The following is a 26777-nucleotide window of genomic DNA, read 5'->3' on the forward strand; positions in this document are numbered from 1 at the left end:
TGGGAATACAAAACTGGAGCCAGAGTTTAATTGTTCAAAAAAATACAATATATTCCAGGGGCTGTGTGGACAAAGAATGAGAAAACAAAGCAACAACAAAAAAGAGAGATAAGGTTATTGGCTGCTAGGGAGGAATATTGGGGAAGAAATAAGATATTTAAGGGGGATTTTTTAAAAATGATGTTTTACTGTGTGGTATTCTCTAGGCTCTCCTCTCTTACTCTATATCAGTCTAAAACACTACTGCTTTAAATCTTAGAATGAAAGGAGTTAAATTTGCCCTTTTGGGAAATATAACAAAGCTCAGATCCTGTTCTATTGGCTTTGGGGACAGATCCGAGGCTCTCTGTGGTGGTCTTGCCACATCTGGGTTTCACAGGGGCAGATCCATCCAGTCATGTTATTAAACATTCAAACCATATAACTAACAAGCATGGGTTTCAGTCAACATTCTGCCATCATCCTTCTAATTATAATCTGGTTTCCCAGAATTTTCTGGTCAGAGGTCATGAGGGTATTGTCCCCTGGAGTAATACTTTTCATTGAGACTATTCATTTGGCATTCTGGTTGAATCCATTTGTCTTTGCAGGCATCACTGATATGAATTTGCCAAAGTAATGCCATCCTGTGGGGACATGCTAACAGATATTTGTAGTTGACATGCTAACAGACATTTGTAGTTGATATGGTACCTATTCCAAACAATCTTTAATCAGAGTTTTCTATAAACATTAGCCCTGCAGAGTGATATAATTTAAATGTGATACATTCTTCTATTTTAAATTCAATAGCATCCAAAATCAAAATTTAAAAGTTCGAGTTTGGGCTGTATAGAATTCTTGATCTCAAAGAACTGGCCCGTTATCCATAATGGAAACCAAACATGCAATGGGACGTTTGCTTTATAAATACGTAGTTGAGTTTCAGGAGATGAGACCTAAACTGTGCTATAGGAAATACACATGTAAAGGGACTCTATTACATATCATTGTATCACAGGACATTCCTAAGTAAGGACATTTTAATTTTAAGATCACATAGAGCTACATGCAGAGGAAATAATACTGAAATCACAATGCGATGCTCTGGAATACTAGTAATCTTGGTGGATTTTGCTGATATTTTGTTGTTTATGAGTGACATTACAGAAGCTAGAGCCTAACACAGTCATTCCAGAAGAAAATTTCCCTGCAATGAACAAAGCCCTTTTGTGCTTCTGGTAAAACATGACTCCACTAAGGCAATTAGCTGTTTTAAAAATAAACTAATTCATTTTGGAGATCTGATGTATAATTATGCAGCTGCATGGACTGGGGAGGCATGGTGACTGGCTAAAGTGTTAGTAAAATTAGAAGAAAAAAAAAAGCATCTCCATGCTGACAGCTAAAGCATTGATTTAATGTCCAATTGCCACCTTTGCATTATGAGGAGCTACAAAATGAACCTTTTGCTAAAATAATACCAAAAATTTCTGATAATGATAATAGGGTATCTCCAGGGACATAGGGACATAGGTAACTAAAAATATTTATCCACAGCCTCGCTTTGAAGAAGCTTGGCATTCTCCGTAAAATCAACTCTTACATCTCCACAAAAATATGACTCAGAATTTAACTCACTCATTCCATAGACAGAACTGTTGCGTACTACTTCTAGAAGCAGAACATTTGGTGACAGGACGCTTGTGTGGGTTCAGAGGCAGGGACCAGAAGAGGAAATGGCTCTTGGTCCATTTTCAGAGATTTGTTATTAAGGCAGCAGCTTCCTTGGGTGGGGAAGAGCCAGGCCTGGCCATTAACCACAGCAAGATCCTTCCAAGTTTTGTTGGGCAAAGGGCTCTCAACCTGATCATGACACCGAAACTGACCCTGCTCACAGCTTCAGCTTCCACAAAACCCACAGGGTAAATTCACACCACATGATGAACGTTATTTTAAAATTCTACTAACACTTATTCGACTCCCTTTCAATTACACAATACACTTCCCACAAAGTGAAGACAGCAGTATTTGCACACTGTGTCTTAATAGATTTCCCTCTCTGTTGATCATTCTTTTCTTTTTTACCTTTCTTTTTTTAACTCCTTGCTTCTTTGTCCTTTCCCCTCCCCCACCTTCTCTCTCCTCTTCTTCCTCCCTCCTTTCCTTTCCAGTCTCTGCCTCCCCTCCTTTCTCCATCTAACCAGTAGCATTTTAACTCGTTTTTCTTCCTCTGAGCATTCCAGATTCTGGCTATGAATCATGTTAAATATCACTGTTTTTGTGCCTCTGACTTTCAGGTTTCTAGTGTTGCTTTTAGTTCTCTAACATCCTGAAATGAGATAATATGAATTTCAGCTCCACGTAAACATACAGAATAATCTTTATCTATTTCAAACTTGCTTTTAAATTATGTGAGAATGTAAATGTTTATTAAAATTTGGTGATGAGTCTGCTCCCTCACTGCCCTAAAGGAAAAAAAATTGTCATTCAAAGACAATAAAATATGTATAAATAGAGGACTATATTAAAATTCTATGGTTATAAAATGTTACTTCCTCAGTATCATTTTAATGCATTCTAACAATTAGATGCAACCTTTATTTCTCCAAATTTCGCTTCCCTAGGTGTCTGATTTCATCAGCTTAGCAGAACCTTCCTTCCCCCAAAAATACTGTGGCTAAAGTCTCCCAGAGGAAAACAGACACTGCGGGGGCAGCTGAGGGGGCTTACCTGCAGGGGGAAAGCACAATTCTGCCTCAAATGTTCCTGACGTTTTGTCCAATATTTTATTTAGATCCTTTAAAGCTGACAGAAAAGGTGTAAGAATCATGCAAAGAACTTACATGTAGACTCACCAATTTTAATCATTGTGCCACAGTATGTTGCTGTTTTAAAATTGAATTTAACTTACACAGAATGTTTCCATACATGCATCCACAAAAAAGTCATTAGAGATATTACCAAGGCTCAATATCAGTGTCTGACAGAAAGATAAAAATAGCCTTCCCCAGGCAAATATTGGGTTGCCATCCCCTTCCTCAATGTCTTCTTAGAAGGCCTAAAATAACACAGGATACGAAGCTGAGAAGCACTAGGGCCTCAGAGTTAAGACCTAATTATTTTATTTCTGCATTTTAAGTGATACGTGCGAAACACCATAAATTTATACAGGAACCTTCTTATTACTTTATGTTATTTATGACACAGCCAATGTGGCATAAGATCCCTCTTAGACTCTATCCACAGAGGTCAAAAAGTTCCATTTTTGATATTTTTAAAGACCATTTTAAACTGCTGAAAATAATTTCACCAACATGTTGATCCATTAGTATGAAGCTCTAAGGAAAACATTATAACAAAGCTCTAATCAGTGAGAAGTAAACCAATGATATATTACAATAGCTATGAATAATTACAAATGTTGTCCAAGAAGAACTATTGGGGGAGGGAAATCAAGGTTGCCAGATAAAACTGGACACATCTTTTGGTATCACATTCACCTCAGAATTTTCTAAATCAATTTCTCCTTACAAAATCAGAAGTCGTTTTGGGCAGCCCGGGTGGCTCAGCAGTTTAGCGCCGCCTTTGGCCCAGGGCCTGATCCTGGAGACCTAGGACTGAGTCCCAGTCTGTCTCTCATGAATAAATAAATAAAACTCTTAAAAAAAAAAAAAAAAGATGAGAAGTCATTTTGGTAGCTTATGCTATAGCTTGACTTATGCAGCAGTTTTCAGACCCAGATGCACAAGGATATGAGTGGAGATGAATTACTGTCCTGTAGAGATAGGTGAGGGTGACGTGTATATAGGTCCTGTCAAGTGAGCAGAAAATGGAATTGGTTGAGTCTTACAAAAGGATGAGGCAAAAATAAGTTGTCTGAGTTAATGTGGAAGGGATGTATGCCTTATGCTAAGGCTCCATCATAATCACCACATGTTGTTTCCTCTCAGCCCAGTAAAATAATCTGCTGAGCTCTGCAAACACAGAGCTAGCAGAGATAATGAGAAAGGGTGACCCAAGAGCACAAGTATAAAAGTTGTGGCAAATCCCCGGCTCCTTTCTTTGAATGGGTATTTGTTTTCTGGGAGCAAAGATTCAGCTAGTCCAGTGATCTTGGCTTCCCACAACCCAGATACTGATTGGTTAACTTTGTTCTCCCTGGCTTTGATATGCCTTAGATGGGTGCATCTGTCTAGGTGGCTATGTGTAGGAGTGGTTGTGCTTCAAAGATAGTTTGAAAATTGCAAACTGGCCTTCATTCATCCATTTGTTCAATGAGCACCTAGTCAGTACGTCCAAGCATTACTCGAAACATCTGGGATAGGCTAAAGACAAAACCCATGCTCTCATGGAGCTTCTATTCTACTGTGGGGGCAGAAAACAAAACACAGGTACACAAAGAAGTGGTATTCCAGATAGTGATTACTGCAACACTGAAATAAAACATGGTAATAGGATATAGAGTAACTTTGGAGGCATGGATTATTTTTTTTTAAGATTTTTTTCATTTATTTATGAGAGACAGAGACCTGGGCAGAGGAAGAAGCCTGATACAGGAGTCTATACCAGGACCCCAGGACCCCAGCGCCCCAGGGCCCCAGGTTCACAATCTGAGCCGAAGGCAGGCACTCAACTGCTGAGTCACTCACATGCCCAGCATGGACCATTTAGAAAGGGTACTGAGCAGGCATCTCTTTTAAGGAAGTGGACACTCGAGCTGAGATCCAAAAAATATGAAGAAGCAAGTCTTGTAAACATGTGGGAAAGGCATATTCCAGACAAAGGGAATAGGTCTCTGTGTGTCTGCAGCAGAATGATGGCCAGTGGAACTGCAGCACAGAAAGGAGTGGCCAAGGGAAAGAAGATGATCTTGGACAGAAGAGCAATTCCTGTAGAGCACCCTGACTGAACAGAGAGAGAGAGTTTAAAGGATCGGGTATGGGGTGGTGTGGCTTTAAGTGGGAAAGAACTCCATTCTAAGAGCCCTCCCACTGCAGAGCAGGTCCCGGCCCATGCTGGGGCAGTGCCTGTCTGGGTGGCAGCTAATCAGAGACAAAACCAGAGGTGACTAGATTAGAGGAAGCTGTCTGAATATTATCTGTGCCATTTCTTACTGTGGAATTTGATTTGAAAACTGCCAGTAACAATCTTTTCTTGGAAGTAGGCAGGGATAGATAGTATAAATAAATATAATCTAAAGGCAAAAACAGGACTGAAAATCAAATCTCCCAGCAAAAAGCAGCTAAAGCAGGGCTTCAAATCAAATCTTCAGGTCTAGAGGAAATCTGTAGCAATTACAGAGCACCATGCACAGCAGAGGAGCAGTATAGACAGAAGTACTGGCATGGACCTGTTAGAGGTCTCAGTCTGGTTTATGTTAGTAGCAGAATTTTAAAAAAGGGGATGGGCTTTAGAAAACCAGAATCCAAACAGTCATTTACAGGTTATTTTTAAAAGGCACCCAAATTAGCATGTCTAAACTACTTGAGTCTTCCGAGCATCTCTTTATCCCACTCCCACATCCTTCTGGTAATAGTCTTTGATTTTCTTTCCATGGGATGGTTACATAATGGTACCCCCAACCCAGTGACCAAGTAATAAAACTAAAGAGCAGGCACCTGACCTTAGTGAGCAAATCTCAATCTCTCTCCAAGAATTTGAAAACAGTACAGAACACAACATGTGCAAAGGCCCAGAGGTGGAAAAATGTTGGGAGCTGAGTTGTTTTTGGATGGCATTCTAGAGAGAAGGTCCAGAGACACCTGCTAATGAGTTTTCACCTAATTCATTTTCTTAATATATACTTGGTTAGTTGGCCATATTGATTTCTGTTGCTGAGAGTGGAAAAATCTTTAGTGAATGTCATTATCAATGTTTATAAATGTCATCCTGCTTTGGAATCTGGTATGTCAGAACAACAACAAACTTGAGGGCAGGACATAACCCCCAAATTACTCGAAAGAGTAATAAAACCAAAAGGTACTGTGTAAAAAGCAGCAAAGCTGTGGCTAAGACTCAATTGCTTGGATATCAAATACAGGGATGGTGAGGCCACCTGGATGTAGGGCAACATTACACCAAAACTGCATTCAATTAATCTTCAAATATGTATCAAAAAATCTACCCTCTTACCCTCTGCCAGTCACCTCCCCTATTTTCAGTAGCTGGAAATACAGAAGTAAACAGGAAAGAAAAGGTCCTTGTTCTCTTTGAGTTCTCATTTTTAGACTTTGACTAAACAGAAATTTTGCCCACATACTTTTTCTGTCAATTATTTGAAATAGAGGCTCCACCTGATAAGCATATGATCCAAAACTTCAAAGTAATCAAGCTACCTAGAAATTCCTTAGGGATACTGTAGAAACAAATCCCTGCTTGAGGTATTCTGGTAGGTAAAGGACATGAAAGTTCTCAAAATAAATAGTAAATAGTAATAATAATGGCAACTGAGTAAACATGCAGATTCCAAGGGTTTATCTCTCTGGAGTCTGATTCTGGGAGGTATGAGAACCAGATCTTTGCACTGTTGACAAATGCTGTACATGAGGGGTTAAGCAAACTATGGCAAATGTAACCCTTGTGCCCATTTTTCCAAATATTATTGGAATATAGACAACCCCATTTGTTTACACACTCTTGATGACTGTTTTCCTATTAAAAAGTAGAGGTGAATAGTAACAGAGACTGTATGGACCACAAAACCTGAAATATTTACTATCTAAAACTTTATAGAAAAAGTTTGTCAACCCATGCCTTGAGAGATTCTCAGGCAGGCTATCTAATGTCTCTTTTGAAAGCTCCTTCTATTGCTACATTTTAGTAATTTTTCAAAAAAAATAATTTTAATTTAATACTAAGAAACAGAAAACTCCATAACATGTCAGGCATAGATACTCAAGGAAACATAATGATTATTATCCTTGCAAATTATACTAGCTTAAAATCAGTGATGTTTTATTTTTTGATTCCTGAGTTGAAAGAAATAACATACTTGTCTTAGAAACCAATGAGCAGTTATAAAACAACTACTAATTAGTGACACACAGAGATCATCTTGGTTACATTTCAGACATATTTCCTTCTAGTCCTCCTTGTAACTGATTTATTAAATGCAAGAAGACACATATATAGGTGACACTATTATATTCTCAAAGCTGATGTTACTTATAATTCATTAGTTCTAAAATAAATAAAATGAGTAATACACTCTGAGTTCTCCCCCCATGAAACTGAGATATACACTGGAAGGGAATGTAACTTGCTCATTTTAATTTTCACAGCAACCAGGATCCAGTCTGGTACATAGTTGGGACTGGTAAAATATTGATAGAATGAATGATAAAGATAGCTATAGACAGTTATGTTCTTACATAGGTCCTATTTGTGGGAACTTTGTGAATTGCCCTCATTCATGAAATACAATGTAGTACCATTAGGTTGTTACTATTGAACACCTACACACTTTCTCTTGCTCTTTTAAGCTCCTTGTTAGATGTGTCACCCTTTAAAATGTGCTTTTTTTTTTCCTTGTTAATGTAAGTCTTTCAAGGTCAACCTACAGTTTCCTAAAATAACATTATATCTGGTGTTTCCCAGAAATAGCATATACAAATATGACATTTAAAATTGCTCTTTGATTGTACTTGATGGTGAATAATAGTGAGAAGTTCCCAAATTTGAACATGAAAATGTAGTGCTGCTTTTCTCCAGAATGAAAGTAACAGATTATTATAGTAAGCTAACATTATTCTGATGTATACACACACACACACACACACACACACACCCCACGCCACACACCACACCACACCACACCACATCACATCACATCTATATAAGTAGCCTGGCAAACAAAAATCTCAGCTCCTTTTCATAAGTTTTGATTTAGTCACACTGGCCAATGAAGTAAAACTAGAAGTTACAAAAACCTGGTGGTCACCTATGGAAAAACTCCAACGTCACCTATGGACTAAACACGACTATGTTTGAGTCTGAATCAATATAGAGTGGGTTATTATAAAGCCTGAGGGAATAGCAGGGTAACTAAGAAGCACAAATAAAAATCTAGAATAAGACAGATACCCAAGGTAACAATTATCTCATCTTTCTAAACACATCTAGTGACAATACAGAGATTTGCTTTAAATTTACTTTTGTATCATCTGTTTCCCACCTATATAGTTATCTGGAGGCTCAGAGGAAATGAAAAATAATCAAACTCTTTAAAGATGAAGATAACCCAGGAATCCTTAAGCACCAAATAAGGTTATTACAGATTCCATTCATTCATCATTTATGAATTGATTCTTGTGAGAAATAAATATTGACTTCTACAACATGCCAGGATCTTTGCTAACCTTTTGGGGTAAAACAGACATCATATCCATCCTCACGGAGTTTATATTCTAACCAGAAAAACAGATATTTAAAAATTTATACCTCCTAATAGCTAAAAATAATTTGAACAACAAAATAAGTAAACTAATATCGGATTGTAATACACAAAATAAAAAAGGAAGATAAAAGACAACATAGCTAAACACTTCAAACATATTAAAAAGGGTTTTGTGTTAAGAAAACAGAAAGGAAAAATTTTAATAATATGGATAAATTCCTAGAAAGGCAAAGTATATGAGACTGATACACGAATAACTAAGAAAAACTGAATAGTTATAAAACCATTAAAAATTGAACCCATAATTAAAATCTTTCCACAAAGAAAAGTCCATGCTTCAGCAGTAAACTGTGCTAAAAAATCAAAGAAGAAATAACACTAAGTTCTTCCAGAAATAGAAAATCTGGGAAATACTGACCAACTCATTATGTAGATATATCTTATACCAAATCTAACTAGAGGATTTCAAGACCGGAAAACTATAAACTAGCTTCATTAATGAACACAGAAATAAAAATCTTAGAAAATAGAAGAACTGAAAAACAGACATAAATAAAAATGGTAGCTTCAATTTCTTTCTTCAATAGTTTTAGGAATCTTCAGGGAAATTTTAATTAAAACCACAACTATGCATCCACTGGCATGCTAAAATTACAAAGACAGTTGACACCACATATTGACAAGGAAGTAGAGGCACCAGTACTCTCATGCAACACCAGTAAGACTATAAACTGATAGAACTACTTTGGAAAACTGTCTGACATTGAGTATTAACTTTCAATGGACTCATATGTTATGTCACAACAATTCATAAGGTAAAAAAGTTATTCTCAAGGTACATGAGCAAGAATATTCTATATCAGTGTTATTGATAATTGGTCAGAACTGGACACAACCAAAATATCTATCAACAGTAGATTGGGTAAATTAATTCTGATATCATGATGGAGTGGATATGATAGAACAACGAATATTAACAAACTAAAGTGAAAACAACACGGTGGATGAATCTCACAAACTTAACTTGGCATGAAAAACAATGTATACCATGTAATTCCATGTATGTGTAGTATAAAAACAGGCGAAATGAAATGACATTGATGGAAATCACAGCAGAGGTTACTTATAGGGAAGAGGATAGAACAGGGATTGGGAAGGCATTTGATTGCTACATTACATTGCTACATTGCTACATTGCTGGCATCATGCTGTTTTTTCATCTGTGGGATTATAACTAGAATATGTTCACTGAGCACTTTTCTGCATATGGGCTTTACTCTACTACTATTATTATTAATTTTTTTTTTTGGTTAAAAAAAAGGTCCTGACATTTATCAGCACTTGTTAATAACAATAATAAGGTGAACCTGGTATCAGAAGAATTTTATTATGCAGATATATATATAAAGAATGGATGAAGAAAGGAAGCCTAGATATGAGAAAAAGGGTAAGAGACTGCAACAAATAATCTATCAGGGACAGATTAAATGCTGGGGGGTGACTGTGGATATGGAATTGCTATAACATCATTACTTGAAATGTTAAGATATATCTTTTTATGACAAATTTCTTATTTCCAGCCTATTCTTTTTTAAATGCTAAGATTAGGTAGGGTGCTCTGTGGCTCAGTCTGTTGGGTGTCTGCCTTTGGCTCACCATGATCCCAGGGTCCTGATACTGAGTCCTGTGTTGGGCTCCCTGCTCAGCAGGGAGTCTGCTTCTCCCTCTGCCTCTCCCTTGGATTGTGCTCTCTCTCTCTCATGCTCTCTCTCTCTTTCAAATAAATAAATAAAAATTTATAAATGCTAATATTAGATGCAATGATAAATAGATAGTATTGAATGATAATGCTAAGTACTTAGTCAAACAAAACCACTTCCTAATATAATGACCATACTCTACTTCTCCAGGTCTCAGTTTTTCTCATCCTAATATAACAACACTTGGGAGCATTAAAAATGAGATAATTTATTTAAGATTTTTAACACAACATCCCCTACTGTGAAGTATCATCAACATCATATAAAACTGACTAAAGCCATATTAGTTTAAACATAGTTTCAGTTATCACAAATAATCTTTTAATCAAATAATTTAATATTTTTCAAATTTTATTACTTTTTCTTAAACAAAACAAAAAAGTCACAAGCATTCAAACCATAGTTGTAAAAACCTTTCATCCAGTCTTCATTGTACTTTGTAAGCAACAAATGGGCAAGGAGAGCCATTTTTTTTTTTTTTTTTGCCTGAGAGACTGCTCTTGCTAAAATTGCTTCAATTCCACTTAATCCTGTGGTTAGACAATACTGATAAGTTCTCCAAATAAAACAAATCACAGATGATTTGGTTTTGGTTAATGGGGAACAAAAATCAAATAAGAAAATATATTTTTTAGAAGATTATGAAAAAATTTCTATCAGTAATGCAATGAAACTGATATTAAAATAACTGGAGGGCAGGTGCCTGGGTGGCTCAGTGGTTGAGTGTCTGCCTTTGGCCCAGGGCATGATCCTGGGATCCGGGATCAAGTCCCACATCGGACTCCCTGCATGGAGCCTGCTTCTCCCTCTGCCTGCGTCTCTGCCTCTCTCTCTCACTTCACTGTGTCTCTCATGAATATATAAATAAAAATATTTAAAAAAATAACTAGGGGGATGTCTCTTTAGATGCTGCCCTGGAGATACAAGTGGGCAATGTGTCCTAACAAAGTGGCAGTTCCAGTTCAAATTAGCCAGTAAAAAAATAAGATGAAAGAAAAAATGGTTGCTTTGTCTAGTACCAATTGAGTATTTTTGTACAATAAAAAATAGGAATCCTATAAACCGATAGCAGAGGGCATAACACTGCTGCTGCTAACAAGATCATGCACAAATGTCATATTACTAGGTTACAATTCTGTAAGCATTTTAGGAAATATTGGATTTAACTAAAACTTTTTGAGCTTTTTTGGTCTCTTGTGTTAATTGTGAACAAAACATTTAAAAATCCTCCAATGCATAAGAATCACTTTCATTAAAAGTCCTCTTTGTTATCACTTTAATTTATACTTAACTAAAATTACCAGTGTCTACTTCAGCACCGCATAACTCATTTTTATTTTTAAATTTCATGAATTTTATAATTTTATAGGATCAATCTGTGTCAAGAAAAGATAATTTGCATTCTAGAAATCAATTTGGGTTTAGTTTCTAGCATTTCACCAAGTACTTAGGACTCGAATTTTTTTCTGACCACAAAGTCCTTTTGTGTCTGAGAGAAGTGTATGTGTATATGTACGTACACACACATACATACATACACACACACACACACACACACACACTTTTTTGTTAGACTTTGACTTTGTTATTCTTTTCCACAGCTAATAGAGCTCCCCACAGAAAGAGTGCCACTAATTTAATTTTCTCTTTTTGGCTTTTTTCACTCTTCTCTAAAAACCACTGTTTATTTTCCAGAGTCCATTAAACAAGTTGAGTTGACATGTTAGTCACAGTAGATCATTTGGGATTTTTTACAATTTTTCTGCTCAATCTACTTTACAAGAAAAGCTAGTAGCCTTTCTCATTTTTCTATTAGTTCGGGAAAATCCACCCTTGACACCATAGAATGAAATTGAAAACCATAAAATATAGAAACCTGGGAACTCTGCCCCCAAACGCAGCTGTCATATATAGTAACTTCACACAATTCTATAAAATTGAGCAAACAATTGTCTCTTCTGCCCTGCAACCAAGCCCGGCTACTGTCAAAAGCTTTGTTCTCTTTCTAATTCCACAAATGTTAAACTGCAAGCCCAAGTGCTAGTGTTATTAGGAAGAAGAGTACCACAGAGATGACGGGCTAGAATTACACCTTGTACTCATGAGCTACTCCAATTATCAGAAGCAAACATACAGTTGACCTAATCATTTCAAGTTAACTTCTTCGTAAGGGGGTGCAAACTGAGATCTAAAATATTTGGAGGGATCCCTGGGTGGCGCAGCGGTTTGGCGCCTGCCTTTGGCCCAGGGCATGATCCTGGAGACCCGGGATCGAATCCCACATCGGGCTCCCGGTGTATGGAGCCTGCTTCTCCCTCTACCTGTGTCTCTGCCTCTCTCTCTCTCTCTGTGACTATCATAAGTAAATAAAATAAATAAAAAAAATAAAAAAATCTTTAAAAAAATAAAATAAAATATTTGGAAATAGGAAAATCTATGAGGTTTGAAGACTCTGTACATTAGATGAATGCATACCATTCTCAAGTATAAGGACTGGAAGATAGGCTGTAAGATAACTAATAGGCAATTTCCTTTCATTTTAATAAGGAAGTTATACAATGTAGCCCAAGGGGGCACGCCATCCTTGGAGAACTCTATTAGGCTTCAGCACAATTCCCCAAATCTACACTTGCAAATGTTAATTTGTAATTTGAACACCGTGAAAATTAAATCATCACACTAGGCAAGCTGATTCACTGGCAAGGGAGCAAAATTTGGAAGCCAAGGGCCATTTTCTATGGTTACCATTAGTCAATTACAGTCAGTAAATTGAAGCTTATCTTACCTGTTTTTTTTAAAAAAAAACCTGCCTCTCCAGAAAACAGTACCCACAAAAAAACTTGAAAAATACACTATTTGAGCATATATACTAACAAAATGCAATTTTATTTATTTGTTTAGCCTTTTCTTAGAAAATTTCTTTTACTCTACTACTTTAATATAATTTTATGCTTTCCTACCCAATTTCCACAAGAGTATCATTTTAAAATCATCTGAGAGCAAGAGAGTTAATTCTTAACACTTTAATGTCTAACTTATCTGTTAAAACTTTGTAGGAATTAATAGACTTCAGGCACTTGTAGCTAACAAGAAAAAGGAATCCAGGGGCCTGTGATAAGAGGTGAAGTAAATAGAGTAAGGAGAGATGCCAAGGCCCAAAGATACACCTAACCAACCTGAGAGTCTTATTCAGCTGGTAACCCTATGCCTCAGACTCGTGCCAGCTCCTAACAGCAACCCGTGAGCAGGAGCCCATGGCAGAACTGGGTCAGGCGTGTCTTGGCCAAAGTTGGTGCTGACCACAACTTTGACTAATAGCCTGGGAAGGAAAGTTACCCTCTCATGCTCAGTTTAACTCCAAAGAAACCAAAGAAACAGGATGAGGTCTTGCTCTACCTAGGAAGAAATGTAGCAACCAGAGACAGTACCTATAGAAGGAGTTTTAAAAATGGTAAGTCGACATGGAACTTCATTTTTTTTTTTTATTGATCAAAAGTATTGTTAAACTGGCTTCACTGTGTTTGAACTTACAGATATTCTTCTGTCAGGTAGAAACTAGATCTCTACTTCCTAAAAAAATTTACTGTTATTTCTTCCTTAAATTTTTGTTACAGATTACTGGAATTTTTTTGTGGAAAGATTTTTAATGATGGGTTCAATTTTTTAAATGAGTAAGATCTACTGGGGTAGGAAAATAAGGATTAGTAGGAACCTTCATGGGAGTGGCAAACAAGAGTCAACATCTTTAGTTCTCTGTTACTGCTTTGATTGGAGGTCAAGGATTTAATATATATTATTTTGAAATCTTGGCCAACTAAACAACAAATATCTTTTTATCTCAAGATATGATTTTGCTACCCTCAGCCATGATATAGAAGACTGCAGTGAGAAACTAAAATTCAGTCAATAGGATTGTCTATGAGCTTTTAAAAACCAGTTTTGGAAAATTTGTATCCAATCCTTAAAAAGACAGTAAATCTTACGTTCTCTGGAAACAAACCAAAAGGATATTACAAATATTAGCAGGTTAGTTAGTACTAGTTTTATCAAAAAGTGATCTGAATTCTATATTTATTGGTATATCTTGAAGGTCACATAATTTAGGGGACTTCTCATAGTTTCCTAGTAACCATGTTCTTGTAGAAACATTAGCCATATTTCACATATGCTCATCTAAGTTATCAAGCCTAAAAGAGCTCTCCTCTCGCTCATTAGACATGACTCTGCCTACTTAAGTTTCTCATTTCAATATATTCTTTTGATCATTTTCTCCAGGGAATCATGGTCAAACGTCCACATTTTAATTACCAGCACACTAACACAGAGTGGCTGCTCCTTTTGATAACGTAACACTTCCCTGGGGCAGAATGCCAAGGAGTTGTCGGCACAACTGCACCTACTCTTTGATGGCTAAGCAGCAACTGTCACAACACAACAAATGTAATTCAGTCCTAACATTTTTTATAAAACCCATCCCGGTGTGAGGCACGCCTGCCCATACACAATCTTCAAGTGAAAAAGTGCCATACTCCTCAGTGTCAGTGTGTGCATCTATGTGTAGACATATGTCCTGTTAAACTTCACAGACAAGTCTCTTCTAATGGCAGAGGTCTCGCTCCCGTCTGACAAAATAGGACCTATCCAGTGGTGAAGGATAATCAATTTAAAAATTCTTGTCACCTGAACATCTGTGAGTTCAAACACATTGAGCCAGGCAAACAATACTTTTGACCAATCAATAAAAACGGAGCTCTTGGTAAACTTAGTATTTTTTTAAAATGTACTAATGCCTTAAAAAGGATCCCAAATCCAGTTGCTGAGAGTGAAAATTAATTAGAGCAGATTTTTATAACATGTAGTTATGAGACTATTAAGGTCCACATGCAAAAATCAACCAATTTGTAATTCTGAATCACTTGCACAAAGGCAAGCAGGAAAAATCAGAAAGAAACCACTAACAGCCTAAGAACAATTAGAATATTCTTTTTTTTTCAACTAGGATATTCTTTTTAAAACTATTACGTGGCAATTAATTTTAAATGTTAAACTACATTTCAAAAACAAATACCTTCATAATATCCCATGAATTTTATTTCCCAACTCATTCCTTGAAAAGCCTTTTCCCTTTCACATAATGGCAATTCTTTCTATTTTATCCTAAATGAAAAGGTGAGGCAGTAGAAATTGATGGGATGAACATTAAGCAGTTCACTCAAAATACTATAGGAGTAGTAGCAGAACTGCATACATACCTTTGAGTTCTGAAAAAAAAATCAAAACAAAACAAAAACAACACTTGTATTCTCTCCTTGCTTGTTAGAAAAGGGTTAAGATGAGGCATGGACATACAAACTAATCAGAATCTCTCAGATCCAATGATCATCTGTAAGGAATCCTGGGAAAGGAAGTCTCATTTTACCTACTAGCTTAAGATCTCAAAAAGTGTGGGCACGTGAGCTCTACTGCCACCTTGCTATAACATAAAACTTGAATATGAAGCCAATACCATAGGCAGCAAAACTGAGGATGAAGAACACCATTTTGTGACTCTGGAATACAGCTCTATCTGAAGCTGGTTCTATTTCAGGGTTTTCAGTGCTGTGAGCCAATATTTGGCTCAATTATTTGACTTTCAATTACAGTCAGTTTGAGTTGGACATTTTAAAATGTGCAATCAGAGAGATCTTAAATGGTACTTTGCTCCATATTCCATGTAAAACCTAAAAAACAATTTTGACTGGTTTAGGTGAGGTGGTTGTTTAACAATACTTTGGACCAATCAACAAAATGGAGCTCTTTGCAGACTTAATATTTTTAAAAACTCATTAATGCCTTAGCGAGGAGAAAAAGGGTTGTTATTCGCATTTCATAAACATAGAATCAGAGGAAAGCATAGAGAAGAGCTAAACAGAGTGGCCAAATCATCTTAAACTTAGTACAGTGTCATTCATAATCCTAGTTTCTAATATCTGTCACCGACTCCTTTTTCAAGTTTGTGAATCTTATGAATGAAAGTGGTGAAAATATTATGAGCTCAGAAGCTAAATATGATCTTAGTGACAACATGCAAGTGGGTTAATTACATTATAGGATGAAATTACCTTCACAAAACTTATTCTAGCTCACCTATGCTTATTTCACAACAGATTATCAATGCAGAAATGAAATGTGGGAGCTATATAATGCATATTTACATTTTTATCTAAGGAATTTTGGGACATAGAAACCCACAAATATTCATTAATAAGTTATACCTGCTTAACACATAAAAAACCTGCTTCTGTTTCTTTCAAGAATAATTTCCTCGCTTCTTTATTATATCCCTTGGTTTCATGTTTTCCAGTTATAGCTGATGTTTTCAAAGTTGACAATAACTGATGATAAAGGAAAATTTTAAAACAGCCAGGAAAACACTTTCTAAAGATGCTTTATGGCTCTCGGTAATCTAATTTGTGGGAAATGCAGAATGAAGCACCACAGAGTGCTTTTCAATAATTTATGGTGGAGATTCATCTCCTAAGTTTAGAAACATGATTTGTGACCCAACTGTGCTGTGAACCTATTTGTGTAATTAGATGGCTGGCTACAATCCCCAACCTGGCCCATTCTTCCTGCATGCTCTTCTGGGTTTGTAATAGATTCTTGGATCTATCCTTTAGAAATGAATAAATGAAAACAGTTATTTAGCATGTATCTTTAAAAAATTCTACTTATTACTAAAAGCACAGGACTGGCTAGTAGATTCTCATTGTCAGAGTTTTTCCTTCTGAGTTTCGAGGAGAAGAGATAAACACTAATACAAAATTATTTTGTTTTCATTTCATTTACGTGCTTGAATAGTGCAGGATTTTTTTTTATTGTGTAATGAAATCACAACATCCTGACTAAAAATTCACCTTAAATGGGAAAAGGGACCAAGAATATCACAGCTATAAGTATTTCTAGTTCAAATTTTAAAGGATTCATTGAGTGAGACTTAACATTGACAAAACTATTTTAAAAATCATCTTGAACTTCAAGTGAAAAAAGCCAGTTATATTATCTTTATTTTATTTACATGACTACTCTTAAGTTGTAGAATATTAAGTTACTTACAACAAACAGGGAGAAATTTGGTCTTTTTCCTACATTCACTTCCATGTCCCTGACACTGTTTTATGATCCAAATTTTCATCTTTAAATGAAGTAGGCACTTAGCTTTAAAAGAAGAAAAAGAAAAGACAACAGACAGCTATGAATTATGTATGACCTGTGTGCTCAGGGACAACTAATTAGAAATCAGTTAAGAAGAAAGTAAATTCTGATGCCATCCTTCTCCATTTTTAGGTAAAAGAAAACTTTTAGTTTGAATATTTGTTGTCAGCAAAAACTAACATCCACAATGAAAATTTATTTATAATGTTCTATTTTATACAGTTAAAGAAAAAATGATTATATTTAACCCAGTAATGAGATCAACGGAATTGTTAAATAAAACTTGTATAATTAATTCTCAAATGCCACTTTTTTTAGGATAAATGCTGAAAATAACAGCTACATAAAAGGTAGAAGACAATTTAATTAGGGAAATAAATAAAGCAAGTTTCTGGTTGTCAAATGAGTAATAAGTAAAGTAAAAGAATAAAATTTTATTTTTCCTTATAGGGATTTTTATTTTTAAACTTTTTTCGTGAATATATTATGTAACATTAAAAAGAAGGATTTGGGAGTAACAGCCCAAATACTTGGATTTGACTTCTAACTTTACTGGCTTTGTGAACCTGGGTAACTAATTTAAACTTTCTGGGCCACGGATGCCTGAAATGGAAAGTGGAGGCAATACTTGACCTATTTATATTACCAAGTTAAGTATCTGAAAACATAACTAACACTTCGCAAATTGTAAAGCACTATCCAAATATAAAATGTTGCTATTATAAAATTTTCTAAAGCTTTAATCTCAAAATCGTAGTGACCCCCTAAAATTAGAAGGTTAATTACATTGCCCAAGAAGAACTGCAATTCATCCATCACCTTATGAATTCAGAGGTGTTTTTTGAGATCAAAACTTTTTTTTTAAATCTCTAATTTTGTAAGTCTCCAGCATTTTTATAAGACTAATAAGTAGACATGTCCTAGATACTTTTGCTATATCTGAATTGCTTTTAATTATTTTATAATTACCACTTCAGAAAATTTTAGTAATTATATAATTACTAATTTAAGCAAATACAGTTTCTGAATAATATGTATGCTTTCATGTTGGATTATGAGGCTTTTAGTGCATAAGCTAATTCTGAGAATATCTCTGTATTTGCTAAATATTTCTGCAATTCTATTAAAAAGGAACAGGGATCCCTGGGTGGCGCAGCGGTTTAGCGCCTGCCTTTGGCCCAGGGCGTGATCTTGGAGACCCGGGATCGAATCCCACGTCAGGCTCCCGGTGCATGGAGCCTGCTTCTCCCTCTGCCTATGTCTCTGCCTCTCTCTCTCTCTCTCTCTATGACTCATAAATAAATAAAAATTAAAAAAAAAAAAAGGAACAATTTCTCCACATACTTAAGTTTCAGAATCCCTTTCCTCTTCCTTGTAGGCAGTCTAAGTGTAATTTTGGTTTTCATATATAGGCTGCTTGCACAAGTATATCATTTAAATTGAATCTTATTCATACATGCTCATAATTTAGTTCCTGCTTGCTGCATACAATAACTGACATTTACTTAAACTGTGTAAAACTATGGAAAATACAACAAAAAATAATTATTCTATATAGTGATAGTAAACCAGTTAAACTTATCAGTTAAGGAAAACTTTTGACCAAAACTGGCAAATGCATAGCCAAATATATGGGAAGCCACAACCTCCCAGCCACTAGGTTAGCACTCCCAGAAAAGCATTCCCAATTCCTTGTCACCAAACCTCAGCCTCTTTCTTAACATAATACTCCAGGAAGCTGATACCAATTCTGTAGATTTGATAGTCAAGGAGAAAAATATTTACCTATTACTGTATTAGACCACTATGTGCCTACAGGAATCTATAAGGTATACTTTTGATCTGATTAACCAAATGAATTTTATCTCCAGGATTAATACATATTCCCCTTTGTGTCAATGCTGATGCTGGATCTTAGTGCTTTCATCATTATTATACCTAAAAATAGGTTATCATTATCAGAAATAGTCCAGTGTGAGAAATCTGTAAGAAATAAGAAGCAGATGACTATCTTCAGTGAAAGAAAAGATAAACTGCAAATTCCAGTCTTGTGACACAGCAGACATAAAAAAAGCAATTTTTTACCAGAACTCATGAATAGAGACATTCCTAAGGAAGATTCTGATAAGAAGATATAAATTTATTCAATGAGCATTTTATAATTTATGTTGTAAAAAGTATCACAGTAATAAAAAGAGTAAAATCATGTTTAACTTGCATTGGGAAACAAGGGTAACTCTTTACTGGCTTTCTCTGGTGGAGTGTTACAATATGCATGTCCAAATTTATATTACATATTGATACTGCTTATAAGCTGTTACTCACATGTTCTCTCTTTGTAAATGGCAGGCCTACCTAGCTGTGGTTTCACACAAAGTTCTCTGGACAAATCTAGCCCAAACTAGCTTGTCAGCCCCAACTGAATCACATGGGCCTCAGCGTCAGCTTCTGAGATTCACTTTTGATATTTCTGGTTGTTTTCTAGGAGTATCACTTTTATAGATTTATATTGGTCAATGTTCCTACTGCCACTTCTACTTCATACTTTAGCCATATTCTAAGTGCTCATTTTGGCCTCTTCTTGCTCTTGAAAGATTGCTGCACAAAGCTCCATGCTTGTGTTACTACCATGGCATAGCCCAGGACTCAGGTCACTGCTTGGTGCTCTGGCCACACCTCTCCTCAGTCTGCTGCTGGCTTCTGTCCTGTAACTTGATAACTTGCTCCACAGCCCTCACACCACCCTAACATCTCAAGGCTACTGATTAATAAAGCAGATGCTGACTCCATACTTCAGATAGATCCCACAGCAAAATTACTTTACACATAATACTTTTGTGCCACATCTCTTTTAGGTTCCACACAAACCTTAACGCCCTGGGATCTGCATCTACCCATAAGCATTGCCAGATTGCAGTGGATTCAGTGAAACCACCATGCTATTCTCAAATGCACAGTTCTTCCCAAGGCCTCACTTCCCTCTGATCCCATGTCATTGAATCAGACTTCTTCCCTTGGGTGAATTCTTTCCTTGGGGTTGCAAAGTTCCTCCTAAAATTTGCTTTCTGTTGTCTAAACCATCCCATATCACACAGTTTTCCAAATATGCCAATAGAGCCGTAGGGCAAGCACGTTTTTTCAGGAAGTACTTCTATCTCCAGATAAATCAGTGGCTACAAATAATGGGGAAACAGAGGATGTGTTGTGTTTAGAAATTCCAGATGTGGGATTTGTACAACCTGTAGTCCCGATCAGCTGGTCTGCCCTATTATTTATGAATATCTATGTATGCATACAAACATACACATATACATGTATATATAATCCATATATTAATATATATCCACATGGAAACACAAATTACATGTAACATCTACTGCTTTGATACTTTCCCTTTATTTTATAGGTCTTAATGTATTGCACTCACAGGGGAAATATATGAGATATACGATCAAGACTCTCCTTTCCTTCTGATTAAGAAACTGACTAATCATGAGGTACCTGGGTGGTTCAGTTGGTTGAGACTGACTCTTGGTTTCTGCTCAGGTCATGATCTCGTGGGTCATGGGCCTGAGCCCCAATTTGGGCACCATACTCAGTGGGGGGGTCTTCTTGAAGATTCTCTCCCTTCCTCCTCACACTGCACATTTGCATACGTGCACTCACTGTCTCTCTCAAATCAACAAATCTTAAAAAAAGAAAGAAAGAAAGAAACTGACCAATCATAATCTCTGGAGCTCTGCCTCTCCTCAAAAACATAAAGAAAATAAGCATAGGATAAATTTTCATACTAAATAATATTAGTTATGGTATAAATGTGAAGAAACAATGGATGTACAATTCAAATTCAGATCTATGTGTTCAATAAGAAAAAGAGAACTCTTGAAATAATAAAGCACTTCTTAAAGTCTTAAATTTATTTACACATGGTTAAGTGAAGAATGATAATGATGGAATCATAGGTTAGTCTTACAAAATACTTGGATCATTCCAGGAAGTTACTAAAAGTGTCTACCCTATAACTAGCACTGTGCCAGAGTAGTGAAGAATAAAAATAAAGTGTACAAGCTCTGTTAAATATTCTTTTGTCACCAAAACAAAGCCATTTTTGGAGACATTTTACCTACAATTTGCAAAAAGCAAAGACTCCTAGCAATATTAATGGTGCTGATCTTCCAATTTAAAACAATGGCAAAGTTGATGAATAAATATCAGGTCAGTAGACCTGAACCAGGAATCACAGATGTGGATGTAATTATTAGAATCAGATACCATCATATACTAATAGCCTCAGTTAGTGAACATTTCACAATATTCTTGTTGACTGCCTTCTCACATAACCTAGGCAATCAGAGTTGGAAAGACTTCCAAACATAGTAGATTCATTCATTCCACAGATCCCTTTGAAAAGCCTACTATCTGTCAGGCACTGGAGTGGCAGTCTGACTCTGGTTACTTCTCTACTAGCATCAGCTTGAATGTTTCCAACAAAGGAGCATACTCTTGAGATACTTGTTTCATTTGTTAACTTCTTTGTTAAAAAGTATTTCCTCAACTGCAAACAACTTAAATTCCCCCAAATTAAGGAAGTGGTAAATACATTTTAGTACTTCCAGTCAACGAACTGGAATTTTGAATTTCCAATTAAAAATATTGAAGGATGGGATCCCTGGGTGGCGCAGCGGTTTGGCGCCTGCCTTTGGCCCAGTGCGCGATCCTGGAGACCCGGGATCGAATCCCACATCAGGCTCCCGGTGCATGGAGCCTGCTTCTCCCTCTGCCTATGTCTCTGCCTCTCTCTCTTCCTCTCTCTGTGACTATCATAAATAAATAAAAAAAAATATATTGAAGGCGATGGAAATTGGCTCCAACAGAATGATAGCTGAAACATATATAAAAAGTATGTCCTGGATATACTGGAAGTATAAACTGGAGACTTTCATTATCTGAGATACCAGAGGCATTAGTAAACTTAAATTTTACAATACATTGGTGCAGGGAGGAGTGAAAGTGGAGGACCTTTGCTCAAATTCTCAAAGTTAAATATAAGTTGATTTTAATATATGTTTAATAAAATTTAGTTATACTTACAACTCTGAGCTGCTTCTTATGATGGGCAGAGAGTAAATTAAATATTGTGTTGGGGTGGGGGGAAAGGGGTAGTGAAGCTTCTTTAAATAAAAACTCTTTTATTCTAATGCTACATATATACAGAAAAGTGAGCAAATCATAGGTGTAGATCTTGGTGAATTAACACAAAGTAAACACACCCAAGAAACCAACCAGAAAAAGAAATAAAACATTTTGAAAACCACAGCACCTCTTCTCATGCTTCTCTCTGTTGCTAACCATTTCTAAGCAACTATTATATAGACTTCAACACTATAGGTTGGATTTGCCTGTTTTTTAACTCTAATAAAAATTAAATCATATACTAGGCACTTTGTGTCTCACTTCTTTCTGTCAACATTACATTTGGAGGTTCACTGATAATAATAATAATAATAATAACAATAATAATAATAATAATAGTGCATTCACTGGGATGCCTGGGTGGCTCAGCAGTTGAGCGTCTGCCTTCAGCTCAGGAAGTGATCCTTGGGTCTGGGGACTAAGTCCTGCCTCAGGCTCCCTCGCGGAGCCTGCTTCTCCCTCTGACTGTGTCTATGCCTCCTCTCTGTGTGTCTCACAGGAGTAAACAAATAAAATCTTAAAAAAAAAATAGTTCTTTCACTTTCATTACTGTATGATATTCTATTATATGCATGTATCACAATTTATCTAATTTGAAGAACACTGTTTTATTTCCACTTCTGGGCTATTATTAATAGAACTGTTATAAACGTTTTGTACATATATTTTCGATAAACAGATTTTGGTGCACACATTTCTATTGAGTATGTATCTAAAGCACTGATGCTGAGTCGTAGGGTATGAATGAATACATTCAGATTAAATATAAACTGTTTTGAGCTTAACTGTATCAGCAAAAATGTGAGTTCCTTTTGTTTTGCCAAAATATTCTTCAGTTTTGCCAAAATATTCTAGGGCTTTATCAAATTTCCCAAGTGTTTTCTTACTTCTCTGACATACAAATTATTCTCCCCACCCCTCAATTGTTTTAAGCATCAACCATGCCACAAATCTTGCTGGTTCCCTCTGACTGCAGGCTAAATTCTACCAAAATTGCAGGAGCTTTGTTGTTCAAACATTTTTCCAACATCATCTCAGCATGTTAATAAAATCCTGCATCTTTTCCAAACTTTGCATATTTGTATTATATTATTCATATTTTATATTTTTAAGAGTACTTTCTAAATTGCATCCAAAAATTAACAGAAATCTAAGAAGGAAAATGACCAAAAGGATGAATTACAAAAGAAAAATATTAAGTAAGAATATTTGAGTGGAAGAGAGTTTTTATAAGTGCTCAATTTGCCATGAAATAATATCTTCCTTTTCTTCAGCCTAATAGCTGGTAGAAATCTAATAAGGAACACTCATATTTGAGTGTCTAAATATGAACACTCATATTTCACCATTTGAATACAATGGTGAATATAAAAAGTCTTGTAAGATAATACACCAAACTATTTCTTGGTGGTAGTATCAAAAGTGACACTTTTATTTTAGTACTTTCTTTCATTTGCACAATAAATATTCATTATTTGTATAAGCTCAAAATATCCATAAGGATTAGACTACAAGTGAAATTTGTTTCCCTTTCAACATCTACTCATTGGCCTAAGTTATGCTTTATGTAACTACACAGAATAAATTTAGCTTATTTTCCATATGAATACCCTTGAAAAAGTTTGTAACTGTCATAATTGCTTCTTTATTATGGGACAAATAACACCAAATCCTCCTACAGTTCTTTCTATGACATGATTTCAGAACCCTCCACAATTTCATTACTTTCCTTTGGATATGCTCTAGTTGTGTTCTTCCAAATTTATATTGTACTAGAAATATGTACACAATAGGAGTCAATAGAGACTTCTAAAAAATCAAACTTGTGAATTGTATAAAATTTATGGTAGTCTTACTAGATGCATATAATGATTAATAATGTTCTTGCTACAATATTCCATCTTGATTGTTAATTATAGTTTATAAGGTCTATATAGGAAGACACGTCTCCTATTCCTGAAAACAATGCTAACTTTATCATTTAAATTTGCATGGCTAAGATCACTGCTCTGATGTAATCCAAATTCTAGGCTATAAATGAGTAAAATGAGTAGTAGACATAACTGCATTTCTTTTTTCCCCCTAAATGGACTAATAGAACAAACAATTCTACAGTGATTAAGTTCAACACAACTTTTTAAAAAAATATTTATTAATTTGAGAGACAGAGACAGAGAGACAGACAGAGAGGGTAGTATGGACAGGGTGAGGGGCAGAGGAAGAGAAATTCAAGCAGACTGCACTGATCGTAGAGCCTGACACAGGGCTCTATTCCCCCGACCATGAGATCATGACCTGAGCTAAAATCAAGAGTTGGATGCATAACTGACTTAGCCACCCAGGAGCCTCAAGTTCAACACACCTTAATCTCTTCTGTTTTATAAATGGCATAACATTATTAGTATTTATTTTTACTTCTAAAAACAAAACTCCAGTAAAAAACACACACACAGGGTTATATTACAGACCATAATTTATATAAATGTTTCTGTAAAATATAGGAACATTAAAATAATCAACATGAAATATATCTTCACATAATGATTATTTTAGGTGTCAATATATTTCATCACAAATCAGTGTTAACTCTCTCCTATTTTTATTTTCATACCACTGACTCGTATCTAGATTTGGATTTTTTGAAAGGTTAATGATGCCATAGATACACTAGGGTCAATAAACATTTCCATTTTTTAAATACATCAATAACACTATATTAATTTTAGGGTTGCAAGAAAGAATCTATCAACCTGGGAATTCAACATTTATTTAAACATTCAAAACTTTTAAGAGAAATGTAAAGCTCACATGGTCATAAATATTAACTAGTTAATAAGTACACAACTATTCACTGAGGCAATCATTTTGAAATATAGAGAAAAATTGAAGACAGACTTAATATTCAATATTAGGAGAAAGGTTAATCATATGGATAAGATGCAACTGTTAAATTGAGCGCATTATAGCTTTCTACATATAAGGCTGCCTTTAATATTTCACATAATTTTTAAAAAGCATCTCGAAGGAAAATATGCACATCACACACACAGAGAAGCACATTTATGAATGCAGAGCAAGAAGTTTAAAAACCATATTAAGTGCCTTCTACAAGATGCAGAAGTAGAGGCAAAGAGAGAGTTTTTGTTGTTTTTTTAATTTACTCATAATATATTGCAATACATTTTAGATGGAGGCCAGATTAAAGGAGAAGATCTGACTCCAAATTGTACCTCTAACCTGTTTCTTTTTTCAAGGTTTGCCAAATTTATACTAAACACATTCTTTTTTATTTCTTTATTAAAACCTATCCTCCACCTCAGCATATGAAAGAATAGTGACCAATGCTGATGAATGGCTGGCTTCAGAGCAGTGATGTCATATACAACAACCTAGAAAACCATGAATAAAATCTGAATATAACAATAAACTATTTATTTTTGGCAATCTTCTGAATTCCAAATTAGATACAGTTCTCTAACTTTAGTGGAAGCTCTGTGTATGTGTCTGAGAGTGTGGGAGCCAACAAAGGGTAGTGTTTGTCCCACTGAATTTAAATGTCTCTGCATATTATCCTCTTGGCTGGCCAGATGACAGAGGCCCTTGCCAGTCCTACTCTTTAAATAGAGACCTACACTTTTTAAATAGAGCTTACTTGTTCCAGAGAAAGGTTTTCTTTCCTTGTGCTCAAATTTTACTCTTTAAGGAGCAAATGAGCCTCTATGCCATCAGTAACTCATGCACATATCCAAGATGTGTCTGATTTATGAGCAGATTTTTGTGCAAAAGGTTAAATTAAAATCTTCTTTTTATTCTCTGCTTTTATTTCCAGCATCTAATGAAAAGGTCAAACCATTTTCAGGATATTTCTAAATATTACTGTCAACTATCTTTTCACCCATTTAACTATCCAGGAGTATTTGATTCAGAAAAGCTGCAGTTTCAAAATAATACCTTCATTTCTAGCCATCTGTAAACAGCTCACCTCCAGGCATTTAAGAATAGAGAGGCCTGCTTATAATACACTGAAAACAATCGCTGGCAGTGATGAACAGTATTCTGTTTAAATTTTCATTAAAAAAGGCTCAGAAAGCTCTGTGAACCTCAACTCATATTATCACAGGTACTTCCATTTTCAACGACGGCATGTGCAATCTAAAGCATTTATAGAAGCTATCCAGTCCTATATATTTTGTCATTACATATACCATAACAATATAGTCACAGCAATCATGCAGTCAGCAGAAAATGGGCTA

At 35.6% G+C, this 26777-nt stretch overlaps 1 protein-coding gene across 15 annotated transcripts in view; it reads right to left on the minus strand.

Annotated features, from left to right (window-relative positions):
* HDAC9 (histone deacetylase 9) overlaps positions 1-26777 on the minus strand; it is a 911611-nt gene that overhangs the window by 538493 nt on the left and 346341 nt on the right. For 5 of the 15 annotated variants that reach the window (XM_072783878.1, XM_072783862.1, XM_072783877.1 and 2 more), the window contains exon 1: positions 17233-17257. The exons of 8 other annotated variants lie outside the window; for them this stretch is intronic. The gene's annotated coding sequence lies outside the window, so the exon portion shown is untranslated. Of the gene's footprint in view, positions 1-17232; positions 17258-26777 lie in introns of those variants that run through there. 2 more of the 15 variants (XM_072783860.1, XM_072783887.1) reach the window with 2 other exon arrangements.

Source organism: Canis lupus, chromosome 18, assembly GCF_048164855.1.
Source record: "Canis lupus baileyi chromosome 18, mCanLup2.hap1, whole genome shotgun sequence".
Classification (NCBI taxonomy): Eukaryota; Metazoa; Chordata; class Mammalia; order Carnivora; family Canidae; genus Canis; species Canis lupus.